This window comes from Schistocerca cancellata, chromosome 1 (assembly GCF_023864275.1).
Source record: "Schistocerca cancellata isolate TAMUIC-IGC-003103 chromosome 1, iqSchCanc2.1, whole genome shotgun sequence".
NCBI lineage: Eukaryota > Metazoa > Arthropoda > Insecta > Orthoptera > Acrididae > Schistocerca > Schistocerca cancellata.
In genome coordinates this window covers 566,741,774-566,768,739 of record NC_064626.1, presented here as the reverse complement: position 1 = coordinate 566,768,739, position 26,966 = coordinate 566,741,774, and the positions used below count along the sequence as shown (strand labels likewise).

Sequence of the window (26,966 nt, the reverse complement as noted above, 5' to 3'; positions counted from 1 at the left end):
TGTTTACCGCTAATAGCGCAGGTTAGTATACAGCGTGCGGCTGACGGTAACTACTCTTATCCTTCGGCTGAGACAAGTTGTAGATAACGTACTTGACAGTCCAGATCTCAAACAAAGTTGCTTTTCATTTACTTTCAAATTTCAAGAAATACTTCGATAGAAAGACTACTGTGTATAACAATAATATTGCAGACGGATCGGTGAAGTATTTAAGACAGCAGCCAGAACCCTAGTGCAACTTTAAAACAAAAACAAAAAACAAAAAAAATAAAATTAAATTAAAAAATGTTAGCAGATTAATATGTAGTTTCAAAAATTTTCATTTGTAACAAGAATAATAACGCACCATATTTGATGCACGTCGACACCGTCAGTGTAAAGACAGCGATTAGTATCCATGGTATCATCACAGCAACTGTGATTACTTAAGTTAATAAAGCAGTCAACAATGCTGGGAGAGAATCTCTGCTAGAAACTGCAGATAAGCAGTTGTTAGTCTCCGTATCCAACTTAGACTGGATTGACGTCATACAATTCCAGTATGATGAACGTAGCGAAATTATAGGCAAAGATTAAATGGGTTGTGTATCATGCTCTGGAGAAGTATGTGCCGAATAAGTGAATTGAGGACGGAAAAGACCTACCGTGGCTTAACAACGAAATTTGGAAAATGCTGAGGAAGCAAAGACTGCACTATAGATACAAAAAAGAACACGCAAATGACGACAGGGAAAAGACAATAGAAATTCGTGCATCTTAAAAAGACTGACGCGCGAAGTGCACACCTGTCACTGTCGTAGCTCAGCGAAAGATCTTGACGAGAACCAGAGGAAATTCTGATTGTACATAAAATCACTAAGCGGGTCTAAGGCTTCTGTCCAGTCACTCGTTGACCAGTCTGGTGTGGCAGTAGAGGATAGCAAAAGGAAAGCCGAAGTCATAAATTTCGTGTTTGAGAAATCTTTCACGCGGGAGAACCGTACAAACATACCGTCCTTCGACAGTCGCACAAACCCCCTTCCACTTATGGAGCACATAGTGGAAGGCATCTCTGGCGCAGAGAAACAACTGCAAGAGTTGGAAACAAATAAGTCGCCAAGTCCAGATGGAATCGCAATTCCGTTTTGCAAAGAGTACACTAGGGCACTGACCCCTTACTGGACTTGCGTTTATCGTGAGTCTCTCGCCCAGCGAAAAGTTCAAAGGGACTGCGCAAGTGACTCCTGTATATAAGAACGGGAAAAGAACGGACCCGCAAAGTTACAGACCAATATCCCTAACGTCGATTTGCTGCAGGATCCTTCAACACACTCTCAGTTTGAATATAATAAACTTTCTTGAGAGCGAGAAGCTTCTGTCCACGAATCAGCACGCTTTTAGAAAGCATAGCTCGCACGAAACAGAGCTTCCCCTTTTCTCGCATGGTATCCTGGGAGATATGGATAAAGGACAACAGGTAGATTCCGTATTCCTGGACTTCCGAAGTGCATTTGACACGGTGCGGCGGTGCAGACTGTTAACGAATGTACTAACATACGGAGTAGGTTCCCAGATATGTGAAGACTTTTGAAGTAACAGAACGCATTACGTTATCCTCTACGGCGAGTGTTCATCAGAGACAAGGGTATCGTCAGATATGCCCCAGGGAAGTGTGATAGAACCACTGTTATTTTCCGTTTACATAAGTAATCTTGCGAACAGGATGAGCAGCAACCTGCGATTGTTCGCTGATGATGCTGTGGTGTAAGGAAATGTGTCGAAGATGAGTTACAGTAGGATGATAGAAGACGACTTAGACACTATTTCTAGATGGTGTGAGGAATTTAAGTTAACGAAGATGAGTAAAAATGACAGAACTATAATGACCTCCTTGATACAGTCAAGTCGTTTAAATATCTGCGCTTAATGTTCCAAAGCGATACTGAATGGGCCGGCCGGTGCGGCCGAGCGGTTCTAGGCGCTACAGTCTGGAACCGCGCGACTGCTACGGTCGCAGGTTCGAATCCTGCCTCGGCCATGGATGTGTGTGATGCCCTTAGGTTGGTAAGGTTTAAGTAGTTCTAAGTTGTAGGGGACTGATGACCTCAGAAGTTAAGTCCCATAGTGCTCAGATTAACAAATCTCTCATCTATCCTATCTTCTTTTTATATTCTTCTTAAAAACAACAAAATTTTATTTATATTTCAATCTCAAATTATTGTTATTTTGAATCATTTTTTGTAAATGTTGTAGATAAAACAAAAGGAAAGAAAACTGTAAAAAGATGAAAATCGAAAATTGTAAGATGTACGACCTGTTTTAAACATCAGGTAACAGGTCTATAATTTGGCAATAAATAAATAAATAAAAATAGTGCTCAGAGCCATTTGAACATTCGATACTGAATGGAACGAGCATGTGAGAACTGTGATAGGAAAGAAGAAGGGTCGACTTTGGTTTTTTGGGAGAAGTTTTAGGAAAGAGAGATTCACCTATAAAGGAGACCGCATATAGAACGCTGGTGCGACCTAGTACCAGGTCGGATTGAAGGAGGACATCGAAGGAAGTCAGGGGCGGGCTGTTAGATTTGTCAACGGTAGGTTTGAACAAGACGTAAGTGTTACGGAGATGCTTCAGGAATTCAAATGGGAATGCCTGGAGGGAAGATGATGTTCTTTTCGAGAAGCTCTATTGAGAAAATGTAGAGAACCGGCATTTGAAGCTGATGGCAGTACGATTCTACTGTCGCCAACGTAGGTTTCGCGAAAGGACGACGAAGATAAGACGCAAGAAATTAGGGCTCCTACTGAGACATATAGACAGTTCTTTTCCCTTACTCTGTTTGCGAGTGGAACAGGAAAGGAAATGACCAGCAGTAGAACAGGGTACCTTCCACCACATATCGTACATTGGCTTGCGGTGTATGTATGCAGATGCAAGTGTAGATTTAGATATTATGTTCGGTTAATACACACAGAATATCATCTCACGAGTGTGTGAATTATAGTGCTGGACACTGAAGTTGCTGCACTAAGATGGCTAGCAAATAATTAAATTTTACTTATCGTCCATGTAGATATTAGATTTGTAGACGAATTTCTGATACACAGACTACCAAATTTAGTATACAGAGCTGCTAACTCTGGCAGAAGCGGTGGCTGTAAACTGGCTGGGCATTGAGCCTAACAGAGATTGGATGGCAGAAACAGATATGTCATCCCATGCAGCTTCATCTCGTTGCCAGAGCTGATCAGTCGTCGTGGCTGCAGAACGACGTTGACAGTCTCTCGGCAGCCCACGACCAGATGTTTTCAATGGGCGAGAGATCTCGAGAACGTGCTGGCCAGGACCACAGTCGAATACCCTCTCTACCGACGTAGGTCAGGAGAGCACGGCCAACAACTGACCTTGGGTTATCTTTTTGAAAGATAATGTCATTGAGACCTCTAAGCCAGGACACATTCGCCAATCTTAATACGCTACAAACGCTGTCCAAAGTATGCTGGGTGAAGCAGAAGTGCTCGTGTTCTTTATTCAATCGCAGCCCGTATCATCAAGACAGGTCCTGCGCCCTTTCGACGATAACGAATGTAATACGGCAACATTCATGTTCCTCGGAGCTTCCACACACGGATACGTCGATTGTGATGTCGTATACAGAACCGGAACTCGTCCGAAAAAATGGTGTGGTGCCACTCGTGTATCTAGTGTTACGGCTGAGTGCGTCTCTTGAGGTATAACGGAGAAATTAGCAGCTGTCAAATCGGTATTTCACCGCACCGCCGGTACAGATGAGAAAGCGTTATAATATATTGATTCCTCGTTAAGTTGATGAATTTAAAGTCTGTTTGTTTCTTTGTAGTTTTGTTACAGTTGTGTTCTAGAAGAAGTATTCGTCGCCACCGCCAGTGCTGACCGCTTCTGCAACCGCAGCGACAGCCATCGGCGAGAAGAAGTTACTGCCGACGACTGTTGCTTCCCTCTCGATCTCATTATAAAATTGATACAATAACAATATTTTAATGAAAGATGAATAAATAAATGTAACTGGAAATGTACGTGTAATGATATTGTGAAATACGCTGCATTTTGACGTCCTTCTGTCAATACTACTATATAACATAAACGCTAATAAAAGTAGTAAGAAGTGGAATTTATTTCGCTGTCTACTCAATTAAGAAATATAGGGTGTTTATAAATTAGCTATACAAAAGTAACCTTTAATTGCGGAAAAGGTAAATAACTTACGGAAATGTTTGATGCAGCACTGAGTATAATATATCCTCGAGTTTCATTTACAAACATTCATTGTAGCTACCTTTTTTAACTCGACATATGTCCCACCTGTGATCATTTTCCTCCCAAATCGTATAAAGCAAGTCTTGATGAGACTTGATTGTGTTATTCATTGTTGCAGCTCTTCAACGTTTCCCTTAAGCAGAGGAACAAACACTGTCTGTAATGTAGCCCCATACACAGAAATACATTAGGGTTAAACCATGTGATGGCGCTGGCCAGGATATTGTCCCACCACATCCAAGTCAAGTCGGCACATTCTTACGGAGATACGCGACAACTTCAGGATGATAACGTAATGACACGTTATCTTGCTGTAAAAGAAATTCTGAGCCCATATCCTGTTGTAACTGAGGCATTAGATAACGTTCAAGCACGTCCAGATACGATACGCGACTTGCAGTTGACTCGGCAAAAAAGGAAGGACCGTAAATCTAGTTACAGCCTACAGCGCAAAAATATTTACCTTATGCGAGTCCCGTACATGCCCGATTATGTGAAGCGGTTTCTGCTCACCCCATATCCGAACATTGTGCCGGTCCACTTTGCACAATTTTATTTATAAAAATCATCTTCTGTCTCCATTTTGTGTTATTCTACACAAAACTCAGCTAATTTGTCTCTGTCACTTTCTTTTAAAGCTTGCAACAAATGCAACTTGCAGGGTTTGAAAGACAGGCGTTTCCGTAATACCATCCACACTGCAACGCCAGGCATATTGAAGTCTGAGCTGGCACGTCTCATTGATTTACTCGGACTACGATTGTAAGACTGCCGAATTGGTTCAATCAGAGGTTGTTGGTCGACGCTGATCCGGCGTCCTATGTGATACACAGCCAGTTTCGGTGAAACGATTGTACCAAGTAATAGCAGTTTGTCACTGAGGTGGTAGCTTGTCACATTCAGTCCTGAATTGTTCTAAACTGTAGCAGCACATTAGAAATCATGAAACCATAAACAACACTGCGCTCGTTATTTACCGTCACGTGACCCCATGATGACTGTAGGAATAACTCATTCACACAAGCCATCTGTCGGGAACTAACAGTGTTAGTCGAGAATAAAACTTGAAGATATACTTCGCTCAGTGCTGTATCAAACATTTATGTAGGTTATTTATCCTTTCACAACTAAAGATTGCTTTTGCATAACTGATTATAAACACCCTGCAAAAGTGAATATCTAATATGTGGGGAACAATTTTAAGGGAGTGTACTTACGCTATACGTTGTTTTAAAGCCAGAGTGAGTGGGGCTTGCCGCCATCTTAAGAAGCCCAAAACAATAGCAGACTATTATTTACGATTGCTTCTTGTTCATTATTTCTGTCGTGTGCACGCAACAGCTCTTTTAAATGCTAAAAATTACAATTCTTACACGAATAACATAGTGTCAAGAAGGCAATTTCGAAAGTTTTCCTGTTCTTGAACGCGTATTTGCTGTAGTAAGGAGACACATTTGGTCTCGTGAATGTAACTTGTTTTTTCTTGATATATTTCGAATAACTAAGAAGAGAAGGTTGTGATGTGAAAAGGATGCTTTCGTACTCCATATAATTCTTAACTGTATTTGTATCGATAGCAAAGAAACTGGAACTTCGAAACCAGTGCTTGTTTGTTTACTGGTACTGCTTCTTGTGCGTTACATTTTCAGCTTTCAGCTCGTGTACACAATATTTGTAATGTTCAAGTTTGCAAACAACGTATTTACGTTTTTTTTTTTTTTTTTTTTGTTTTGCTAGCCCAGAAACGTGTGCAAAGAGGAAAGAAGTAATGCATGCTATCGTATCTGGTGCATGTAAAGAAAGCGAACAATTACAAAAATTTCAAGGAAACAGAACTGCATGCAGAATAAAGATTTTTAAGAAACAATTACATCTACACACAATCAAGGCACTAGATGTTATGTGGGACACGATGACGAAATGAATGCAACTCCATCTTCTGTCTGGAGTATAGGACTACGGCTGGTCAATATCCAATAAAACAATCCCAATCGCCGTTATTTAGGTTTTATTTTTAGGCTACCAGTTTAGACGATACACTACGTCATCTTCAGGCTTATAAAGTGAAGGTTATAACAGAGTAATAAGAACATATTAAAAAACAGAGCGTATTGTCCAAAAGATGCAAGTGTTACATATTAATTTACACAATTAAAAGAACTCAGTCATCATTGAAATCTACATAATATCATGTAATATGTACTATCAAAACTAATTAGTTATTCATGCATGTTGTGAAATCCTCAGTAACCTAATGCAACTATTTCTAAAACAGAAGTGTCACAGTAATGCAACCATCAGTCCAGTATATCCATTGTCTGTAAAAATGGATTGTTATACGTGGCAGACTTTACTGGTTTTGTCAAAAAGTAAAAGACGGGTAAAGGGACCGACTAATCATATGTAAATTAGGTAATGGGATCATACATCAGATAAAGTAAAGGGAGTACTCTATATTTTATAAATACTTGCATTAGGTTACTGAAGATTTCACAACATGCATGAATAACTAATTAATTTATGATAGTACATATTACGTTGTATCATGTAGATTTTAATTAAGATTGAGTTCTTTTAATTGTGTAAATTAATATGTAACACTTGCATCGTTTAGACAATTCGCTCTGTATTTTAATGTGTATTTATTGCTCTGTTATAAATTTCACTGTATGTATTTTAATTACGTACATTAATATGCAACACTTACATCTTTTAGACAATACACTCTGTATTTTAATATGTACTTATTGCTCTGTTATAGCCTTCACTGTATAGGCCTGAGGATGACGTAGTGTATCGTGAAACTGGTAGCCTAAAAATAAAACCTAAATAACGGCGATTGGTATTGTTTTATTGGACGATGACGAGTTATTCCCAACAACTGAAACTGGGCATGGGCACGTCAGAGTGACGTCACGGGGAAGTACCACCGCAGTAAAACATGTTGGTACTAATGCAGTGAACCTGATGTTTTTGAGCTACACAAGATGGCGGACGTCGGTTTCAATTTTGTTATGTAATGACAACTCCCTCTTTTTTTTACCTCCATGGTCAGGCTGTGACTTATATAGAAGACTGAGATCTGAGCCTGAGATCATTTTAATTGAAGTAAGCTGCAGGAATAAACAGCATCTTTGACCTATATCGGCAAAATTAGCAATACTTCGCTAATTTAGTCTCCCTGCACAAACGAATCTGGTAATAAACTACAAATTGAAATTAAATGATTTTAATTCATAATTTAGCTATGAGTTACACTCTGGTAGGAAGAGATCCGAGCACAGTCAAACAGGATAACTACGACTGTCTTCTCGAGAGTCAGTTGCGTGAGCCCGTAGAGACTCTGCAGGCGCTGAGTATTGCCCTCCTCAGTCCATCGAATCCATATTCGCAAGGCAGTCGTGGGATCGAGACCAATGCGAACAGCAGTATCGCGTAACTATAAACTGCTGTCTGAATACGTCATGATCCTCCCACCGGCCTCCTAGACGTTTCTCCTCCTCAGGCGATGTATACGACTATCTTGTTCAAAATGGTTCAAATGGCTCTAGGCACTATGGAACTTAATATCTGAGGTCATCAGTCCCCTAGACTTAGAACTACTTAAACCTAACTAATCTAAGGACATCACACACATCCATGCCCGAGGCAGGATTCGAACCTGCGACTGTAGCAGCAGCGCGGTTCCGGACTGAAGCGTCTAGAACCGGTCGGCCACAGCGGCCGGCAATCTTGTTACAAACAGCACACATTCAAATGGTAGTTTCGAATGAAAAACCCGCTGTGCAGTCATCCATTATACAAAGAATGTAGATGGGATTACTTCTACCTACTTTCTATGGCTTGTAAAATGTTTATCATTTGCGTATCCAATTATGTAGTACACTTTATGACAATTTGACGTTTGTTTTATGCCGTCTTCAATGTGTCAGTTTTAATGACCGGCAAAGTACCCAGAAACAGAGAGTAGGCACCTTCTTCGGACACATCGGCGGTGCCCATGAGTCAGTGGTTGCTAATTGGAGCAGCACCGAGCTGTGCCAGATAAGATTATGATATGGCAGTGGGAACAGGACAGGCCATGAGGGGTGCGGGAGTGGCCCCCGCACGGCTTCCACCCCCGCCGCAGGGGCTGACTCACGCCAGGACTCACGGCTGGTCATTAATCTCCCCTGACCCTGAGTCACCACCTGCCAGTCTTTCGGGAAGGCGTGAGCAACGCTGCGGGGCTGCTCGCTTTCGTGCACGCTTCCCTGGTAAGTATCGAAGGGATATCCGATGAAGCAATAGGAAGTCGGCACGTCAACTTGGGAATCTGCTAGCTCTTGCTCGCCGTCCAGTATTATCGGGGCCAAAGAACACTAACTCGTTTTGAAGATCATTCACCCATTTGCACTGAAGTGCCTCGTTAACAGCAGGAAAACATTTCATATAACGCATCTTATTTTATCACCGTCTTTTTGTCTAAAAGTGATCTTGCAAATGACAGATGGATGAAAACGGGCAGATTCCGTCTTCTTAAATTTCCGAAAGGAGTTCGACTAGTAACCAAAATACGATCATACGAAGTATCTTCGCCGGCACCTGTGGCCGGCCCGCATCTTGTGGTCGTGCGGTAGCGTTCTCGCTTCCCACGCCCGGGTTCCCGGGTTCGATTCCCGGCGGGGTCAGGGATTTTCTCTGCCTCGTGATGGCTGGGTGTTGTGTGCTGTCGTTAGGTTAGTTAGGTTTAAGTAGTTCTAAGTTCTAGGGGACTGATGACCATAGATGTTAAGTCCCATAGTGCTCAGAGCCATTTGAACCAACCTGTGGCCGAGCGGTTCTAGGCGCTTCAGTCCGGAACCGCGCTGCTACTACGGTCGCAGGTTCGAATCCTGTCTCGGGCATGGATGTGTGTGGTATCCTTAGGTGAGTCAGGTTTAAGTAGTTCTAACTCTAGGGGACAGATGGCTTCAGATGTTAAGTCCCATAGTGCTTAGAGCTATTTGAATCATTTTTGAAGTATATTCGAAAAAAACGATTTGCTCGATCAGCGCGTAATAATGGATGGAGAATGTGTCGCAGAATAGTTGACGTGTGTGCGTCAAGGGACCGTTATAGGACCTGAAATGTTTTGAGTAGACATCAACTGTTTCTGGGATAGGATCAGTAGCACTGTAAGAAAGTTCTTAAGTGGGCACTAGAAAACTCGATGGAAACGAACAGCTCAAACATGACAGCAATTTAGAAAAGGAAGAAGAAAATCAAAGATAGATCATCTCACATGTGGTGGATCAACATTAGAATTAGTTCAAGTGGCTCTGAGCACTATGGGACTTAACTTCTGAGGTCATCAGTCCCCTAGAACTTAGAACTACTTAAACCTGAATAACCTAAGGACATCACATACATCTATGCCCGAGGCAGGATTCGAACCTGCGACCGTAGCAGTCGCGCGGTTTCGGACTGAAGCGCCTAGAACCGCTCGGCCACCACGGCCGGCTTACAATTAGTGTTCAGCTTTAAACACTTGGGAGTAACGCTACAAACTATGGAACGACTTCCTCTATCTACGACAGCGAACAACGACAGCCGTAACAAAAGCCATTTACGCCTAAAGTAGAAAATTTATTCCTGCCGATTTCGATAACGCTGTTCAAGCTCAAAGCTGTGGCAGCTGCCACATACGGAATTCAGTTAATACGGACGTATCCGCCAAGGAAAAACATCAAGAGACTACAGAATGTCAAAGCCATATTCCTAATGCCCGTAGAAAAAAAAAAATGGTTGCAAGGGGCTAAATCGGACGACCGTGATGATCACTGCGTACGGCCCCTCAAGGAGATGAGGCGTCCTGGGAAGTGTTGCCTCAAAAAAGTCATTGAGACACGCGCTGTGTATGCTGCGGCATCGTCCTGTTGGAACCATACGTCTACCACAACCATCTCGTTGTTGGCAGGAAAAAGTCCTGAATTATGTGGACAAACCGATCAGAAGTCACCGAAACTACCTGTTCGTTTCCTTCAAAGAACGATGACCAGTCATTACAACTCGCGGTAGTGCATAGCAAACAGTTGCACGTTGTGAACGTAGGGGAAGCTAATGAAGTTGTCTGCGGGTATCACGGCTCCAGCAGCGCATGTTCTGCTTATTTACAGATCCCTTGAGATGGAAGTGAGCCTCAGGACTGAAGAAACCAAGTGTATCGTGAAGCATGCCGAGAAACGCCTCAGATGCATTTTCCCGAGCAACAATACCGCGCGGATTAAGTGCCTGCACCACTGCCGATTTTCAGGGACGAGATTTTAGTTCTTCACGAAGGATTTGCCTCACACAGCGAGCAGACAACCCACAGCAGTCGCATGTTTCCGGACAGAACGCTGAGGAGATCGTGAAACAGAAAGTCTTTTCATGTCAGGGTTTTGGGGTGACCTTGCTGTTCGTGAAGCCCAGATTTCTTTTTTTCTCTTCACATCCCCAGTTTTCATGGGGTTGTTTACCCATAAAACAATCTACTGTCGGCCAGGAACACGACCACGGGGCGCAGTATTGAAATGGGTACGGAATGCACGCTGCGTAGCGATGATTGAGCGAGCAGTAAGCCGATGCCCGCATCTCGTGGTCGTGCGGTAGCGTTCTCGCTTCCCACGCCCGGGTTCCCGGGTTCGATTCCCAGCGGGGTCAGGGATTTTCTCTGGCTCGTGATGGCTGGGTGTTGTGTGCTGTCATTAGGTTAGTTAGGTTTAAGTAGTTCTAAGTTCTAGGGGACTGATGACCATAGATGTTAAGTCCCATAGTGCTCAGAGCCATTTTTTTTTTAGTAAGCCGATATTACAGGGCACACCTAATGTATACAATACGGCTGTAGACGACCTGCTACCTAGCGACAGCACGGGTCAGGTTGCAATCGTAGCAGACGGTTTATCCGCCGGAAAGAAATAGGAATCTTTCTGTTCTGCGGGGGATTCGCGAGGGCGCAGTAGAGAAGGTGTGTACGCGCATGAACAAAACTCTGCATTTCGAGCGGGCTTTGTGCTTGTTATTGTTTTCAATTAAGGTCAGCAGACGAGAAATACTAGTCGACCACAACATTAGTGCACCTGGCACTGAACACGCTTCGGTCGGCTTATGGTGAGCTTTTATCTCGATATTTCACGAGGACACGATCAACCGGTTCATAGCATATGCACAACTGTCTTGAGATCATTCACATTGCGATGTGCTTTTCTTAGTCACCACTGCACTTTTTCACTGTGACGTCATCATGCGTTTTCCACAACGGCTGCGGGAAGCCAATTGCAATAATATTGTGTTCGAGTAGTGCGCGAGCTCTAGAAGCCTGTTTTGACTATTTCGCGAGCTATTCTACGAATTTGTCAGTGAGTAATTTTTTATAAATACAGTAATAAAACAAAATTACAATTCTGTTATTTATATTTCTGTTGAGAAAAGCGATGTTCCTAATGAAATGAAATGAAATGTCGTGTGGCTAGGGCCTCCCGTCGGGTAGACCGTTCGCTTGGTGCAAATCTTTCGATTTGCGCCACTTCGGCGACCTGCGCGTCGATGGGGATGAAATGATGATGATTAGGACAACACAACACCCAGTCCCTGAGCGGAGAAAATCTCCGACCCAGCCGGGAATCGAACCCGGGCCCTTTGGATTGACAGTCTGTCACGCTGACCACTCAGCTACCGGGGGCGGACGGTTTCTAATTATATCTTCTTATTGTAGAAATTAGAGCAACAAAGAAAGTATATTGTGGTGTACAACAGGGAAAGATGTGTATATGATCCTCTAGATAAGCTTTAGCGTAATAGGGTACGTCTACAAATGTTTGATTCTGAGTTTGTATGTTTTACGTAAATGTGCATATAAGTTTACTCGCATTATGTGTACGTATCCCGTTAATTTGTGAAAGTACTGCACGTGTTTGATTTGATTACATCTTTTTTATTATTTCAGCATGCCAGGAATGATAGAGTTGTGCTTCCCTCATTACTGTGTCACTTACGCTAATCATTTCATATGCGATTGACAGCATCTTCTCAAAAAAGGTACATCCATTCAGACGAAGTTCCTAAAATCCTGTGGACCTGCGGGTTTCAACTCTCATTAATTGGGAGTATATGTCCCTGTCTTCACCCCTTCTTCCCAGTGAGTGTCGAGCCCAGTTCCTACTTCCGTCGCTATGTCGTCTTTCTACCCTTCTCGTAACTACTAAAGGCGGACACAGCCATGGCTAACAGCGCCTAGATAATTCTGTCCACCATGTCTCAAATGCTGTGAAACCGCCTGAAAACCACATCCAGGCTGGCCGGCACACCGGCCCTCGTCGTTAATCATTTAAATGCACCACCAGGACACAAAACGAACACTTTAGTCCATAATTCTGTATAATCATAACGTTATTTAATTACAGCTGCACAAGATAACAATAACTACTTAATAAATGGGAAGCTAAACCTCTCCGAAGTTTCAGTATGAGTAAATACCAGCTTTACAAAAACATCAACTTTCACATCCAATGACGTAAGAAAGTCTGTAGGTCCGAATATGCAGCTTATAACATTAGCATAGACGCGAATTGTAGCATTTCGTTGTTTAGTGTTCCAAATTTTCGAAGTGCTATTTAGCATCGGATGATTTCTCCGGTATCTGACGCGCTGCATTATTACCGTTTCGTGCCGCAGTATTCGGGTGAATCCTGATTTCGGGCTGTGTGGTGTTCTCACCAACATCTGACCTACTATACAGCTTCACAAAATGAAACGTGTTGAGCCTCATGTCCTCCAGTACAATCAACAATAGCAGCTACAGTTAAAAGAAAAAGATTGTTAAAGTTAGCGGTGTTATGACTGAAAGCCCCTGACATACAAAATTTAACCATATACAGGCAAGTGTGAAAGGTAATATCGGATCGTCTCACGAATTTATTAACGCAATTCAACCCTGCACAACTCTTCGCCACTGTTCTTCATGTACACTGGAATGTGTAGACAGTACAGTTATGACTAAGACATACTATACGTATGCAATAATAAATGATCTGTGTCCTTATAAGGCACAATACACTTCATGTTAGCAGACTCTCACTACCAAAACGGCGTCCAGCCGACGCTTCAAAACACCCCGCACTTGCACTTTGTTGCGCCCTCAGGGAGTCTAGCTATTTTTACAAGGTCTTCGAATAGGGCTAACGGAAAAGTTGGCAGTTCCAGACTTGAACGCTTGGGGCGCTGGTGAGACTTGTATGGGATAGGTTCAAAAAAATGGTTCAAATGGCTGTGAGCCCTATGGGACTTACCTTCTGAGGTCATCAGAACTTAGAACTACTTAAACCTAACTAACCTAAGGACAGCACACAACACCCAGCCATCGCGAGGCAGAGAAAATCCCTGACCCCACCGGGAATCGAATACGGAAACCCGGGCGTGGGAAGCGAGAACACTACCGCACGACCACGAGCTGCGGGCCATGTGATTACATTTTCACGCAATTTTGGTGCATAGATCCTGAGAAATCAGTAGCCAGAACAACCACCTCTGGCCGTAATAACCGCCTTGATACACCTGGGCATTGAGTCAAACAGAGCTTGGATGGCGTGTACAGGTACAGCTGCCCATGCAGCTTCAACGCGATATCACAGTTCATCAAGAGTAGTGACTGGCGTATTGTGACGAGCCAGTTGCTCGGCCACCATTGACCAGACGTTTTCAGTTGATGAGAGATCTGGAGAATGTGCTGGCCAGGGGAGCAATCGAACATTTTCTGTATCCAGAAAGGCCCGTGCAGAACCCGCAACATGGGGTCGTGCATTATCCTGCTGAAATGAAAGGTTTCGCAGGGATCGCGTGGAGGGTAGAGCCACGGGTCGTATCACATCTGAAACGTAACGTCCGCTGTTCAAAGCGTCGTCAATTCGAACAAGAAGTGACCGAGTTGTGTGACCAGTAGCACCGCATACAATAACGCCGGGTGATACGCCAGTATGGCGATGACGAATACACGCTTCCAATGTGCGTTCACCGCGACGTCGCCAAACACGGATGCGACCATCATGATGCTGTAAACAGAACCTGTATTCATCCGAAAAACTGACGTTTTGTCATTCGTGCACCCAGGTTCGTCGTTGAGTACACCATCGCAGGCGCTTATTTCTGTGATGCAGCGTCAAGGGTAACCGCAGCCATGGTCTCCGAGCTGATAGTCCATGCTGCTGCAAACGTCGTCGAACTGTTCGTGCAGATGGTTGTTGTCTTGGAAACGTCCCCATCCGTTGACTCAGGGATCGAGACGTGGCTGCACGATCCGTTACAGCCATGCGGATAAGATGCCTGTCATCTCGACTGCTAGTGATACGAGGCCGTTGGGATCCAGCACGGCGTTCCGTATTACCCTCCTGAACCCACCGATTCCATATTCTGCTAACAGTCATTGGATCTCGACCAACGCGAGGAGCAATGTTGCGATACGATAAACCGGTACTGCAATCGCGGTAGGCTACAATCCGACCTTTATCAAAGTCGGAAACGTGGTGGTACGCATTTCTCCTCCTTACACGAGGCATCACAACAACGTTTCGCCAGGCAACGCCGGTCAACTGCTGTTTGTGTATGAGAAATCGGTTGGAAACTTTCCTCATGTCAGCACACGTTGTAGGTGTCGCCACCGGCGCCAACCTTGTGTGAATGCTCTGAAAAGCTAATCATTTGCATATCACAGCATCTTCTTCGTGTCGGTTAAATTTCGCGTCTGTAGCACGTCATCTTCGTGGTGTAGCAATTTTAATGTCCAGTAGTGCAACATGAACGATGGTGTCGGAGTCGCAACTAGGAAGTGTGTGTGTATCAATACGTAGCGAAGAGGCTCCAATTGCGAGTGGGTTGAGTGGCTGCCGTCGGACCGCCTGTACTGCGGCGGCAGAGGACGCTCTCAGTCCACAGCCGTTGCAGTGTGGCTCAGCAGGCATGCTCCATTGGGTTCGCCGGATCCCTCACGACCGGTGTTGGCGTACGAGGGAAACTTAAAACGCCGGTAGGGTGGTATCGATTTGTGATACCACACCCTCATTATGTTATTTACTTACAAACCAGCACAGTAAGCAAATCTGTTGTCATTTTCTGGGTTTGGTGCCCAAGTGGTTGCGTAGTTCTCTTATATGGCAGCAAGGGCCGTGTCTAGGACACCGCATTAGTTCCACAGACGGCAACACCTGTACCTCGTCGAGCGGCGGCTTCGGCGTTTATTTTTAGCGCGAGCCCTGCCGCAGCTCTGTGTTGGGGCACAGGCAGCGAGCAGCGCGCAACAGGTAACGGACGTGCGCCTGCCAGATTCCGCGGATGAGCGCCGGCCCCGCCAATCGGCGGCCACCGCGATAACCGTTCCGCTGCACGCCTAACGGTCGCGCTCTGCACTGCCGGCCACTCAGCAAAGAGCCGCAAAAAGTCGCAGCATCGCTCGCATAGCTCCAGAAGCCCTGCTGCCGCCGGAGTGCACCGCCTGTCTTATACGTGCGACTTTCTAAATCTACGTCTACATCTAGACTCCGTGAGTCACCTTACGGTGTGTGGCGAGGGTACTTTAGGCATCTCTGTCACTTACCCCTCTTTCCAGTTCCATTCGCTAACGGTTCGCGGAAAGGACGATTGTTGGTAAGCCTCCGCGTGAACAGGAATCCCTGTAATTTTATCTTCATTATCTTTTCACGAAATACACAGGGGTACTAGGAAAGTCTTGCAATAGGACGCAACAATAAGTCGCAAGAGGCTGATTGTTGCTGTGTTCTGAGAATACTTCATCCTTGCATTGTAGCCGCTATGTGTGCGCGCAGTCGTTCACTAGCAGTAATAGTCTGAAGTGCTTGCTGTGCCGCCGTGGTGACGAAGTGAAATTTGGGCAGTTTTGCGGTACAACTTCACGCGTGGTTTAAATATAGAAGAAATTACTCTTGCACTCAGTGATGTGTGTCCACATCGTAAACCTGCATTCAGGTGGTACAGAGAATTCCAAAGCGGAAATTTCACTCTGGAGGACGCTGAGAAGACGGGCAAGTTACGATCATCAGTTATGGAGGAAAACATTGATGCTGTGAGAAAAATGCTGGACAAAGAGAAGACGGTGACCTACAAGCAGATAAAGGATACCTTAGGGCTAAATGCACCAGCAACTCGTTCGATTCTGCACAGTCACTTGCAAGAAAAAAAAAAAAGAAAGAAAAAGCTTTGTCTCTCTGGGTGCCCCATAGACTGGCAGAAGAGCAGGTAACACAAAATGTGACTTGGTGCGTGGAGATGTTAAAGAACTTTTCTAGGGAACAATCTCAGAATGTGAATGACATCGTGATAGGTGGCGAGATTTGACTACAGTATTGTGACGTGCTTTCTAAGGCTCAAAACAGCCCGCCCGGCTAGCCACGCCGTCTAACGCGCTGCTTCCCGAGCGGGAAGGCGTGCCGGTCCCCGCCACGAATTCATCCGGCGGATTAGTGTCGAGGTCCGGTGTGCCGGCCAGCCTGTGGATTACTTTTAAGGCTGTTTTCCATCTGCCTCGGCGGATGCGGACTGGTTCCCCTTACTCGGCTTCAGTTACACTATGTCGGCGATTGCTGTGCAAACAGTCTCCACATACGAGTACATCATAATTACTCTACCACGCAAACAATTGGGGTTACACTCGTCTGTTATGAGGTGTTCTCGGAGGAAGGGGGGCGGGGAGGAGGGGGTCCACTGGGAGCCGAACTGCACAATAACCCTGGATTCGGTGTGGGGCGGCGGTGAGGTGGATGGATTGCTGTGGGGTTGTGAACCACTGAGGGCTATGGCGGTACGAAGCCTCTCCGTCGTTTCCAAGTCTCCGGTTCAATACAAAGACACAATACACACAAGACTCAAAGCTTGGGTCTTTGAAGGTGGCAACACACCCATAGCTGTCAGGAAATCCCGATCAGTAAAAAAGAGAATGATAGCTGCTCTACTGTATAAAATGCAGCAGAATACCATAATGTCAGTGACAACTCATGATCATCTTCTGCAGCAATTGTATACAAGACTTTCATTATGTCATTATTTTATAATATTCATAGTTTAGTGACATTAATGTGAGCACCATCTATGTTCGATGTCAACGTCCAATAACCACTCACAGCAGCCAGCACTAGCAATGGATGATACATAAACCGTATGGGAGGGGGGTGGGGGCAATGCAGTCGTTGTCCTAATACGGAAACGAGCGATTTATATGATGTTCAAAAGGACGTGATAACTGGCTTTCGGGACAAAGGTGGAAGCATTTCCGAAACGGCTAAGTTTGTAAGCTGTTCTCGTGCCGCCGTGTATCCTGTCTGGCAAAATGGCGCTATCGAAAACCGGCGCCAATTCAACTGCAGCTCACTAAGGTGCCATAGATGGCAGGCAACAACGGCTGCAGAGATGTGTGCGGGAGAAAAGACGTGCAAAAGTTAAGCAACTGAACGCCCAGACGAACCAAGGTGCTACCACCAGGGTCTCCTCAACGAGCATTCGGCGAACGTTGCTGTTTATGGGCCTCGGCAGCAGGCGCCTGGTTTATGCAGCCACGCTGACTGCGGTTCATCGGCGGCGAAGGCTGGACTTCGCACGCCAATACCGCAAACTGCATGTGCACTGAGTGGCGACATGTGGCGTAATCAGATTAATCACCTTTCATGCTCCAACGGCCTGACAGTAGTGGGCGTGTACGGCGTGAAATGTCTGGGAACAAAGGTCCCACGCATGAGGAGGAAGCGTTGTGCTCTCGGGAATGTTCGCGTGGCATTCCATGGGTGATCTCGTCATTCCAAAGGGCACAACGGATAACAAAGGGTTCAAATGGCTCTGAGCACTATGGGACTTAACATCTGAGTTCATCAGTCCCCTGGAACTTAGAACTACGTAAACCTAACTAACCTAAGGACATCACACACATCCATGCCCGAGGCAGGATTCGAATCTGCGACCTTAGCAGTCGCGCGGTTCCGGACTGAAGCGCCTAGAACCGCTCGGCCACACCGGCCGGCACAATGGATCAACAAAAGTACGGATCTATCCCTGGAGACCATGTCCACATCTACATGGAGCTTGTTTTTCCTCGTCACGATGGCATGTACCAGCAGGACAATGCGACGTCTCACACAGCTCGCAGGGTATGTGCGTGGTTCGAAGAGAAACGGAATGAGATCGCTGCACTCCCTTGGCCAGCGAATACCCCGTGTTTAAACCCAGTCGAGAAACTGACAGACGACCCTGATCGGGCTGTTAGCGCCACGGATCCTCAACCGAGAAACCTCGCGCGGCTGGCGACGACACCGGAGACTTCGAGGTTCGATATCCCTGTCAGTGCCTTTCAGAACCTCACTGACACTCTTCGTGCACATCTCGCAACAGTTAGCGCTCCAAAAGGCGGTTATTCAGCCTTTTCACAGGTGGTCACATTAATGTGACTGGACTGCGTAATGCTAAATGTGTTGTACATGTCACATTTCAAATTATATGGAAGTTTTAATTTTTTATTTCAGTCCAGAGATGGTCGTTGGAGACGGTCGACACTGTTTGTATGTAAAGATTATTTTGATTGTGCCGGTTGTATATATAAGCTAACACGGTCGTTCCCACACGGCTTATAAAAATAATATCGACAAATATCAATCGGCTCGCAGTAGGAATGTGGCATTGTTTGGCAGTAGCGGTGGTGGCCACGCCCACGCAGAGGGGCCGCGCGTGCAGTGTGCTTATCTGGGCGACCCGTGTCACTGTTGGTACCCACGTGTCAGTGTCGTGACGCGTAGCGTCCGTTCTGGGGTCCTAGCTCGGCACGCGTTTCCAGCACGACGCGGGCACGCATTTGCACGCAATGGAGGCGCGGTCGCCCCTCAACATTATGGAGCTGCTGACTAACGCGCTGTTTCTGGAAGGCTCCAAATTGTCTGCGCTCGGCAGCAAAGAACCTGTCAAAAACGTCCATCTGAAGACTGTGCTTTCTTAACAAGGCACTCGGTCGGCAAATCTTATGTGGCAGTATTTGGAAAGGGTTGAGTTGTTTGGGGAAGGAGACCAAACAGCGAGGTCATCGGTCTCATCGGATTAGGGAAGGATGGGGAAGGAAGTCAGCCGTACCCTTTCAGAGGAACCATCCCGGCATTTGCCTAGAGTGATTTAGGGAAATCAGGGAAAGCTTAAATCAGGATGGCCGGACGCGGGATTGAACCGTCGTCCTCCCGAATGCGAGTCCAGTATCTAACCACTGCGCCACCCCGCTCGGTCAATTTTTTTTCAGATTTTTCAGATTAAAGACTACTTCTGTATACTATTGGCCAACGATCTGATGCTAGTCCCTCAATTGGATGCGACGTTGGTGACCTGCGTTCCTTAATTTAGCCCACTAATCCCACCGGGAAAAGGGATCCTGCAATTCGAAATGAAATTCGGACCACTTATCGTGCCTGGCAAATTTACACATCATTACGAGGCGAATGTTACGTAAAAGGTAAATTAAATATTCCATGATCCGACATGATTCCACCCAGCAACCTTTCGATTTCCAGTTGCGCGCCTTACCACCAGCGCCTCCCCCCCCCCCCCCCCCTCCGCCCCTGCTCGGTTCGACACCCCGTTTATTGGAACGTGTGTCCACTGCTTCCACGTTAGCTCTCGTGGAAAATATAAGTAATACTTAGTTAAAAAGAGCTGTTAATGTTAATTTTTAAAGCGAAGACTTTTTATATTAGTTTCAGGCGATCTTTCCTGTAATTCTTAATGCTTAACATAGCGCACAGGGTACACATGAATCAGCCATTTCAAAGTTAAATAATTTGACATACGTCACGGTAAAACAGACAGTGAATGTGTCTATTGGTTCATGAAACGGTTCATCACAATCTCCAGTGACGATCCCAGACAAGAGACTTATAATTTTTATCATGGGCTGTTTACAGGCTAATATAGTAAGTAGAAGGCAGTCTTAAATTCTTCAGACGTATCAAGTAACTGTAGCTCTCTTACCTCCTTCTACAAGCTAACAACAAAATTTACCTAGAGTTTAGAATGAAATATCTGACACCACATTAGATTTTCACTCTATTTCGCATAGACTCTTCGGTGCCATATGTGGAAATTTATGGTAGTTTGTGGCACAGTATTCCTTAGTATAATACTTCATGCAAAATTTTCGTGATCGCCTCTTAAAAGGAAAAATAATCAAATTGACTTCATATTTTTAGGGGAAGAAATCACGCTTGCAAGATTCAGCCCGAGTGTAGACTCCGTGCGAAAATTTGCGCCATAATTCTGATAGTACGAAGTTATGGCCTTGTGAAAGTACAGCATTTTAACTTCTGCGCGCATCGGTTGTTGTCACTCCCTCAGCCAAATTGCAGCCGCCTGATGCCCGAGCGCGAAGTACTCTACACCGGAGTGAGGTTCGCGTCCATAATGTCACTGAACCAAAATGCGATAGTGCTTAGTCCCTAACGTCAAACTGTGCGGTTTCTAACCTGTAACCGGTGTGAGAGATCTCTTTACTTTCAGGAGCAGATTAGTGTTTAACGTACCCTCGACAACGCGGTCATTAGAAACGGACCATAAACTCGGATTAGAGAAGGGTGGAGAGGGAAATCGGCAGTGCCCTTTCAAGGGAACCATCCCGGCATTTGCCTGAAGCGATTTGGGGAAATCACGGAAAATCTAAATCATGATGGCGGGACGTGGGTTTGAACCGTCGTCCACCCGAATGAGAGTCCTATGTGCTGAACATTGCGTCACCTCGCTCGGTCTTTGCTTTGGACGCTTTTACATGTGATTTACAAATGCAGTGTAAATTAATGAAATGAATAGGTAATTAAAAATAGCGTAGCGCTGTTTGACTTCTAACATCGCTGCTGTGAGTAATTCTCTTTGCGTTGAAAAGCTGACACTGCTAAAGTGAAGTATATTTGCAGGAGTTGTGCTGTTCTCGACGTGACTGGTATGATTAAATTGTAAATCGAAAAGTCAATAACGCTATTTCATAAGAATTAAGCTTTTCGTGTAAAACAACGTGCTATCGAACAAGATTTCAAAACAAGTTGAACAGACGTACCCCCTATCGCTCCTCTTCCCTCGCCTTCAATTTCCTGTGAAGGGGGTGGGGGGGAAGCGCTGGTTGTGATTCCGCTCTGCAGTACTCGGCCTTCAGGCATTAGGCGGTTGCGGCGGGGCGGAGCGAGTCACGAACAATGGGTGCGGTCGACCATTTAAAAACTGAGCATTCAGAAGGTAATAAACGCGTAGTGTCACAATTATGACCCAAATTTTTACGTCGAATCGACTACTGGGGTTGATATCTTGCACGTATCCTTTTCTCTCCTCATACACTGCCCAGTCACATTAGTGTCACCTGTCGTTTTCCAGTCCAGCTCTCGGACGGATCTCAGAATCTTCCTGACTGCAGATCGATAGCTGGGGCATGAAGCGTTCGTTCTGGAGCAGTGACATATTTAATCCGGTCAAAGCGAGGATGCCGACGGTTATTTATACTCGTTTCCTCAACGTACAAGTTTTAATAATAATAACAATAACGTTAACAGATACAAAATAGAATAGCCTCTCCAGAGCCAAATTATGATGCTATCTGCCTATATTACAAGCCATATTAATCCGTTATCTATCACAGCTAACGAACGTGAGTTAATTTAACATTCATCATTGACAGTCTTCTTATTTACGATCGGACCTGAGCAGGATGTTTTCTAAATGGCTCTGAGCACTATGGGACTCAACATCTTAGGTCATAAGTCCCCTAGAACTTAGAACTACTTAAACCTAACTAACCTAAGGACATCACACACACCCATGCCCGAGGCAGGATTCGAATCTGCGACCGTAGCAGTCCCGCGGTTCCGGACTGCAGCGCCAGAACCGCTAGACCACCGCGGCCGGCAGGATGTTTTCTGAAAGTAAGTTGTGTTACAAAGGATGCCCCCGGCACTCATATACCGTAAAAATCACATCAAATTACGGCATATTTAGAAAATACGCTCGACATATCAATAATCGCTTTTCTTCTATTCCACGCTGAACCCGATCACTTCCGCGAACTGATTCATACTACACTACAACGGGATACAGCAACTGCCCTGTCAGCAGCGTGCAACACAGTCAATGAATACTTCAGTATCGTTAGTCAAAGATCTGCCAGAAATGACGTATTACTCACCAGAGATGCAAATAACCGAAAAAAATATCAGAAATCCCACAATCTCGACGTGTGACGATATTGAAAGCTCACACAATGGCTGCAAGGAGCATTCTGCGAGAGGCTCTCAAACAGACCGGCCTGATCTCTGAAACAGGCAATGTATGATACTGATCCTTGTACGCCAATATGTTTTTCATAGTTAATCTTTGGAACAGTAGATGGCACACCTTGTCTCGCGCGCCAAGAGCATTTTGGATTACGGTCGTGTTTCGCGAATGAGGCTTCTATCGAACACAAATCCTACAGCGCATAGTCTGACATCATCCCTATAAAGTTGGGTAGCCATACAGTAAATAATTTTCCTTTCAAATGATAGAGCGCAGCGATCAGTCGTCCTTTTCTTTCAGGTTTTATTAGGCAAATCCAGATTTTGGCTAGTGCCCAGCCATTATCAATGCACTGTTTCATGGTATCAATGGATAGGGCGCTTATATCGCAGTTCGTTCGAGACTGAAGCCCGAACAACAGGAGACTGACGTACTAGGACATGTATTGATACCATGAAATAGTTTATTGATAATCACTAGGCAGCAGCCAAAATCTAGATTTGCCTACTAAAACGTGAAAGAAAAGGACTACTGACTGCTGTGCTCTATCACTTGAAAGTCATATCGCAGACGTTGAGCGCACCCACGTTCCTAATGGAAGGTAACGTATTTTTCCGTCTACTCTGGCTCAAGTAGTGAAAGTTTAACTTCAAAAAATGTTCAAATGTGTGTGGAATCTTATGGGACTTAACTGCCAAGGTCATCAGTCCCTAAGCTTACACACTACTTAACCTAAATTATCCTAAGGACAAACACAGACACCCATGCCCGAGGGAGGACTCGAACCTCCGCCGGTAACACCTGCACAGTTCACGACTGCAGCCCCTAAGACCGCTCGGCTAATCCCGCGCGGCAAAGTTTAACTATAGCTACCCTGTTTCTTTGTTGAGTGTAGGTGACCGAGATGAGAACATGCAGAGTCTTAGTGTCGTGTTTGTGTTGATGAGATATGAGAGGGAGAGAGAGAGAGAGAGAGAGGTGGGGTAGGGGGGGTGAGATTATGAAATCTAATGTCGTGACATACCCTGCTCCTCTGGAAAACCACCGAGGGGTCAGCCGAACCTCAACGGCCCCATCCGCCGGACGCGTCACCACCGTCAACAGTCCTCAATGAACGAGGCATTGTCACGGACACCTCCGCAGTGCGAGACCGGTAGAGCTGCCCCGTGCAGAGCCGAGGCCAAAAATAGCGACTCCAGTTGCCGGGCGAGAGTTCGCGCTTGCCGCAACGCGCATTAGTAGAAAGCAGTCGCCTTATGATTCTGGGGGAAGGGAGAGGGGAGGGAAGGGCCACTGGGAGTGGGAGAGGGGACACAGCTGAAGGTCAGTAGATGCGGGCAGCTGTGCAGTAACAGCGGAACACAGCAGTCCACCGCAGCCGTGCCGTCAGCACGTGGCAGGCGCCTCACCACTTTGCTCCGTGACGTGAGCTCCCGCCAGTGCACACAGTGATGGTGCGGTGTGAAGCAGTGTTTGTTTGATGTGATTTCATATCCGCTCTTTTTCTTCCGCTATTCTGCAGCTATTTCATAAATACGTTCGAGGAGACACTTCCTCTTGTGGTCTTCAGCCTGAAGACTGATTTGATGCAGCTCTCCAAGCTAGTCTATCCTGCACAGGCCTCTTTCTCTCCTCGTAACTACTGCAACCTACATCCTTTTTAACCCGGTTACCGTAGTCAGACTTAGTCCCCCTCTACAAATCATTTTTTTTCTTAAAAAAGAGCAAAAAGGCATGATGAATGATGGACACCGTGTATTTTGCGAACATGTTTTGTAAATGCATCGAAACACGTGGTGTGCAATGTAAGTTTGTATTGTGACCAAACGAAAGTGTTTAGTAATGCAAGCCAACGTAAAGTGATTTTAAAAATACAACCAGAATTAGGAATATGATTTGTAGGAGGAACACTATAAAAAAAAATGTTTCAGACTGACATTTCACGGCAACTTAGTGATAAATCAAAGCATTATATTTCTTTGACGAAACCACGAAAGCCTTATGACGATGAACTGTACAAATTCGAAACTGGTACCGGGACTTTTTGAATAAAGTAACCTAAAACCTATTTTTTGTGGCTGGTTCCTGTCCACTATTAACAATTTATCTCTCTATAATTTTTAATTCCGTCCCCCCTTTTCCGAAAAACTCCCCCCCCCCCCTGCCGTTCCCCGCTCCCTCCCTCCCCTGACGATTCCTTGATTCGTCAGAAGGTGTCCTATAGAGAGAGAACTACTTTTAGTCAGGTTGTGACTAAAACTTAGTTTCTCCTTCATTCGGTTCACTACCTCATCATCCGACGCATGTAATATTCAGCACCACATTTAAAAATATTCTGGTTCGTTCTCGTGTCAACTGTTTATTCTCCATGTTCACATCTGTAGGTTAAACTCCAGACAAATACCGTCAGAAAAGACTTCCTAATTCGATGTTGACAAAAACTTCTTTCTTCTCAGGAACGCTATTCTTATAGTAGCAGTCTACATTTTATTCTCACTACTTCGGACACTGTCATTTATTTTGCTCATCAACTAGCAAAACTCACCTACTACTTTTAATTTACCGTTGATGATATTCATCTTATAACCTCTTTCCATGATACTATCCATCCAGTCAATTGATCTTTAACTCCTTTGCCGCCTCTGTCATAATTATATTGCAATCGGTAAACGTCAAAATTTCCATTTCTTCTAACTGAACCGTAATTCCCTTTACATATTCCTCTTCGGTTCCTGGACTCCTTATTCGTTAAACAGACTGAATAGCCTTCGGGAGAGGCTACAGTTACTCCTCATTTCCTTCTCTTTCATCTTCATCGACTCATAACTGCTGTCCGGTTTTTGTACGAGTTGCAGACGACCTTGCTTTTTCTGTACCATGACTGAGCGGTTTGTTTCTAAACTGAAGAGGCACATTTGCTGCAGTTGGTGCTATTGTTATGGAATGTTATCCGATACAGTTGTACCCGTTAGCACTCAAATCCAAACAAACCATCGTCCAGTACAGGAATAAAAATGAGCTCATAATGTGAAGAGGTGAAAGAAGAAGGGAGCTTGGGGTTTAGTGCCCCTTGATGGCGAGGTTATTAGATATGAACCACATGCTCGGATAGGAGAAAGTGAGGAAGGAAATCTGCAGTGTCCTCCTGAACAGAAACCATACCCGCATTTCCCTTAAGTGATTTAGGGCAACCATAGATCATCTAAATCTGGGCGGCTGGACTTGCATTTGAGTCCACAAACGCGAAATACAGCAATCGACGTTAGTGTGTCTGTATACTGAGCAAACAGTTAGGGAAACAAATGAGAAATTTGCACAAGGCACTGAAGTTCCCAGAGAATGTAATCTTTGAGACTTGCCGATGACATTTTACTTCTGTGAGAGATGGTAAAGGACTTGAAAGAGCCTGTGAATGGAATGGATAGTGACTTGAAAAGAGGGTGTGGGATGAACGTCAACGAAAGTAAAATAAGGATTATATAATGTAGGAAACTATATTAGGCGACGCTAGGAAATTAGATTAGTAAATGAGACGCAAAAGTAGCAGGTGAGTTTTATTATTTGGGCAGCACAGTAACTGAGGACGGCCGAGGTAGGGAGGATATAAAATGCAGATGGCAATATCAGGACAAGCATCTCTGAAAAAGAGAAATTTGATAACACTAACATAAATTTAAATGTTAAAAGTCTTTTCTGAAGGTGTTATTCTGGTGTGCAGCCTTGTGCAGCATTGGAACATGGTCAATAAACAGTTGAGACACAAAGAAAAAATGGTTCAAATGGCTCTGAGCACTATGGGACTTAACAGCTATGGTCATCAGTCCCCTAGAACTTAGAACTACTTAAACCTAACTAACCTAAGGACAGCACACAACACCCAGCCATCGCGAGGCAGAGAAAATCCCTGACCCCACCGGGAATCGAACCCGGGAACCCGGGAAGCGAGAACGCTACCGCGCGACCACGAGATGCGGGCTGACACAAAGAGAATCTAATCTTCTGAAATGTGGCGTTATAAGTGAACGCTACAGATTAGATGGGTAGGGAAATGACTAATGAGGACATACTGCATCGAATAAACGGCGGGCAGATGAATTTAATAACTTAACTGAAAGAATGGATCGGCTGATAGGACATGTCCTGAAGCGTCAGTGAATAGTGAAGTTGGTAATGTAGGGAAGTGTGTGTCAAGGAGGAACGACAGAAGTTTCAGAGGGAGACCAACCACACACCACAGTCGAGGTAGCAGACGCACACGTGGTGGCGTAGGAAATTTTCAGTGGCAGTATTTGACCGTCAAGGGAGCGGAGGTGGTGGTATAAAGTTGCTGATCAACAGACTCTGTGCCTATGTCCTGGATTAAATTCCAAACCTCTCCACAGTGTATCATTGAGTGCGGGCACGTGGAACTA

The 26,966-nt window shown here is 45.0% G+C and overlaps 1 protein-coding gene across 3 annotated transcripts in view; it reads right to left on the bottom strand.

Annotated features, from left to right (window-relative positions):
• LOC126181380 (uncharacterized) overlaps nt 1–26,966 on the bottom strand; it is a 673,106-nt gene that overhangs the window by 107,386 nt on the left and 538,754 nt on the right. Inside the window, exon 1 of one of the 3 annotated variants that reach the window (XM_049924768.1) lies at nt 23,579–23,750. The exons of the other annotated variants lie outside the window; for them this stretch is intronic. The gene's annotated coding sequence lies outside the window, so the exon portion shown is untranslated. Of the gene's footprint in view, nt 1–23,578; nt 23,751–26,966 lie in introns of those variants that run through there. 3 annotated transcript variants of the gene reach the window in all.